The sequence below is a fragment of the Perca flavescens genome, chromosome 12 (assembly GCF_004354835.1).
Source record: "Perca flavescens isolate YP-PL-M2 chromosome 12, PFLA_1.0, whole genome shotgun sequence".
Classification (NCBI taxonomy): domain Eukaryota; kingdom Metazoa; phylum Chordata; class Actinopteri; order Perciformes; family Percidae; genus Perca; species Perca flavescens.
Window position 1 is genome coordinate 8,444,583 of NC_041342.1, and position 4,665 is coordinate 8,449,247.

Genomic DNA, 4,665 nt, shown 5'->3' on the forward strand with positions numbered 1-4,665 from the left:
ACCAATAGTCAACTACAATATCGCTGCAATATCAACATCAAGGTATATGGTCAATTGGTCACTTTCTCCATATCGCTCAGGCCTAAAACACGCTGACGCTTCAGGGTTCAGTGTTCACTTCAACATGTAAATTGCAGGGTCCAGGGATTGAACCACCAAGGAAAGCTCTACCACCTGAGCCTTCCTTGACTTCCTGACAGCCAGACCCCAGGTGGTGAGGGTGGGTGGACACACCTCTTCCACCATTCTACCCGATGCTTAACACTGGAGCACCCCAGGACTGTGTTTTAAGGCCCTTCTGTACTCACACGACTCCAACACCATCATCAAGTTTGCTGACGACACAGCTGTGGTGGGCCTGTGAATGAACACACCAATGAACAGGCCTTCCTGAAAGAAGTAGAGGACCTGACCTGCGGGTGCCAGGACAACAACCTACTCATGAATGTCAGCAAGACTAAAGATATGGTAGTGGACTTTGGCAAGAAGCAGGGAAGGAACTACGCCCAGGAAAAGACCAGGAAAAGACAATAATGCCATACTGACGACACAGCTGTGGTGGGCCTGTGAATGAACACACCAATGAACAGGCCTTCCTGAAAGAAGTAGAGGACCTGACCTGCGGGTGCCAGGACAACAACCTACTCATGAATGTCAGCAAGACTAAAGATATGGTAGTGGACTTTGGCAAAAAGCAGGGATGGAACTACGCCCCCTTTAACAATGAGGGTTAACAGCTTTAATTATCTTAGTGTCCACATCAGCGAGGGTCTGATTCAGTGGTAAGAAAGGCAAGGCAGAGACTGTTTCAGTTCTGAAGAACTTTTATTCCTGCATCATTGAGAGCGTTTTGTCAGGGATCATCACTGCTTGGTACGGAAATAGTATCAAACAGGACCTGCAGAGAGTGGTTTGTTTGGCTGAACACACAATAGACGGTGCCCTACCCTGCCTAAAAGATATTTACACCAGGCGCTGCAAGAAAAAGGCTCGGAGAATCATGAAAGATCCAAACCACCCAGGCAACAGCCTTAGCTCCCTGTTGGGGTTGGGAGAGGTAATGGATACACCAGGCAGCGCCTGAGAGCAGGGGCTTAGCACAAAATTCTGGGCCCTGTAGAAAGGCATTTTCTATGGGCCCCTCCCTGCATCCACAGCTATTCATTCTAGCATCTTTTTGGGCCTTCCTCACATGAGGGCCCTGGTACTCAGTCCCTTTTTTTTCCCCAGTCTGACCCCTGTGCCTGAGAGACTCAGAAGGAGCTTCTACCCTCAGGAGACTAGGATCTTAAATGAGGACACTGACTAAGACTGTTTTTAATGCATACATTATAGAAACTGACAGGATACCATTTTACTGGAATTGTATTTTATGTGATTTCAACACAAACAAATAAATTGATTGATTCAATGATTGATAAATTGATTAATACACAGGTGATTGCTGTCAAATCACCTTTCCTAGTTGCAGCCAACACAGTTTTCTTAACAATGACCAAAGTCATTCTATAAGCTTAATCAATAAGTTAATGTAGTGTAACAAACTTTTAGCATGTCATATGATTCATATAATAATATATAATGGTCTAACATGACAGTTTGGAAGGGAAATGGGTTGATAGGGTGCCAGATGAGATAAAACTTAGACATGGTGGCCATTGACAAACAATCTCATGAATGATAGATAAAAAGTAGGGCTGTCAGCATAACGCATTCATTTTTTTTAATCGCATGCTGCCATTTATAAATGTATTTTCACTTCACTCGGCTTCACGTCGTGCCTAACAGGCTACTATTTTGACCCTTTGCTGCACCTTTACTTATCATCAAGCTGCCATACTTCCTCGTAACACACTGCAGGCATGATGGAGAAATGCAGCAGCAACACAATTCTGAATTATTTTCCAAAACTCCTGGACGGCTCGTAGACAAGTCGAGGCCATATGCACATGGTGTAAAGCCGAATTAAAATATCACCGAAGCACGTCAAGCTTGAGCTACCACCTACGAGCTAAGCATAGTACAGTTAACGTGACTCAGGTTGATGCTAGTGGGCTCAGGCAAAGCACTATTTTGGAGAGTGCTACTCGCCGACCTGTTATTGAAACCAAAGTGCAAAGTGCAAACGCTGTCTCATCAACTGATGATCACTTGACGTCAGTGAGTAATCAACATTATTTAGAAGTTACTGCACACTATATTGACTCTGGTAAGTAGGGTTGGGTACCGAAACGTGCCGACCTAAACGGTAGTATTTCAGTGCCTCATTTCATGCCTGACTTTACACTACACCTGACAGCATGTAATGTTAGCCTACCTTTAGCTAGCAGCTGGATTAAACACGGTTAAAATGCTGACAGCTAACGTTAAACAGTGTAAAGTGTGACTGTATTTCACTGTAGAGGATTCCAACACCGGGATGTAACAGTCTGCTCTGCAGCGCAGCAGCTGCCGTTGTTGGAATTAAACAACACACTTTAAACAGGTAGCCTCGTGGTGCATTCACAGTAATTGTAAAATACCCTTTTCCCATCTGATGGTTGTTTTTGTCGTTCAACAGCAATTTACTGGTGAAATAAGTTATTGTTATAGTTATTATTATTAAATCTTTAATTTTGACCATGGCCTTAACAATAAACAAGTTGCTGACTGTTGTTTAGTACCCTTTTTTTTCTTCTTTTTTTCTTCTTTTGTTTACAGTAAATAAATAATAAACAAATACAAATCTTAAAGTCAAGTTCATAAAGTAACTTTCTTTGCATTTGTTTGATTCACAATCAAGATACACTGGTAAGAATTGCTTTCCATTGTTAATAAGTACTTAAAACCAGTTCTGAAATGCAAAATAATAGAATTTTAATCATGTGATAAAACATGCAATTAATCGTGATTAACTATAGAAATTCAGCGATTAATCGCGATTAAAAAAGATTTATCGTTTGACAGCCCTAATAAAAAGCAACATATACTTGGGTAAACAACAGCAAACTGATGTTCCAGCCTTATGTCACTTGATGGTTGCCTTGCCAATTTGTTTTCCTCCGTAATTGAAATGTGATGTAACACCAGTTTCTTGCTCTTAAGGTATGACAGAACTGTATGTTAAAGAGAAAGTAATCAAAGTATGTCTCCAGGTGTTGTGGAGTTCTACTGCATATGTGAAAAAGTGTCTCCAGAAGGATCTGTGTGATGTCTGATAATTAATGTGATCTGGTCTGAAGATTAGTTGGACAATGAAAAACATCTCTACCTACTGAATCTATGAAAATCAGAGTTGACAGGATCATACCATCTTTAGAGTAGAGAGAAATCTCCACCTTCCTCTCCTCTGCTCCCAGCAATGCTTTAGCCATCTGGGCCACCGCTGTTCTCTTGGTGTGAGGTCCATACAGGAAGCTGCAGGTGCAGGACTTCTGCATGATCTCAGCTCTGGTGTAACCACACATCCCACAGAAAGCGTCATTACAGAAAATGATGGCACAGTTCTCCACCTGTGCATTGGCAATGATAAACTTTCGATCTGTGGAGAAACAGAATAGAGAAGAAAGTAAGGATTAGGGAAGGGAAAGTTTTTATTTGAATGTGTTGTGTTTTTGTAATGTGTTGTGTTTTCTCATTGCATTAGATTACGTAATGTGTTGTTTTTTCATAATGATCTCTTTCACTCTGTTTCTCCCTCTCTCTCATGGGCTCAAAACATTTCCTAAGTCATATTAACTTCCAGTGCTCGCTTTTTTCCCCCAGCAAAATATAAAGATATTTTGTGTGTGTGTGTGTGTGTGTGTGTGAGTGTGTGTGTGTCTTTTTACAAATATGTTATATGTGAGGAGTGCATGATAGATTGTGATCTATCATGACATATGAAGATATTTGTTTAATTTCTGCATTATGAATTGTTACTGGGAGCACCTGACATTCTGGAGAAAGGCCAAAGATTATTTCCTCGTTGATGATTAGTGTTGATGATAAGAGCGTTTTCCACTAGCCAGTCAACACTCCCCTGATACAGTCTGGGGTCCTCACATTCAGGTAACAAGGACAATAGCACAAAATCATCAGAGTAATTCAAAAGAAAACTTGTTGGGCACACTGGTGGAACAATCTGCAGTATACGATGTAAACAGTACGGATGAGCTGATACAGCCCTGATTTGGCCAACGTCTGTTCTAATAGGAGAGGAAAGTGGTATTAACCGTAACTAACCGTACCGTTTGTAAGAAAGGAGTTCTACAGATTGAATCACAGAGGAGCTCTCCCCGTCATGATGCACAGTGGTAATTGTCTTGGACTTGGGAGGTACATTATTTTAAAAGTTTAGTTTTGAACCTGAACAACACCTTTTAGAGGGGATGAGAGTTCTTCCTTGTATATAGTCTTTGTTTGATGTCTGTCTGTAAACTAGTGATATTTAGTTATGTATACTACTGTTTGCTTATGATTCTAAAGAAATCCCTATTAACCTGTGTAATTTATAGTCATACAGTAATCCCTTCCAGTGTGGATCTGTATGTGATCACGATGCTGCTTATCTGACCCCCTCCACCACTGACAAAGGTGAGGATGAGGTGTAAGAGGAAACAATGGGTGTCACAAATACAACTGATTCCCCTCAGGTTGAATGGCTTGGTTTTGGAAGGACATTGGTCAGGTAATCATGCTCGAACA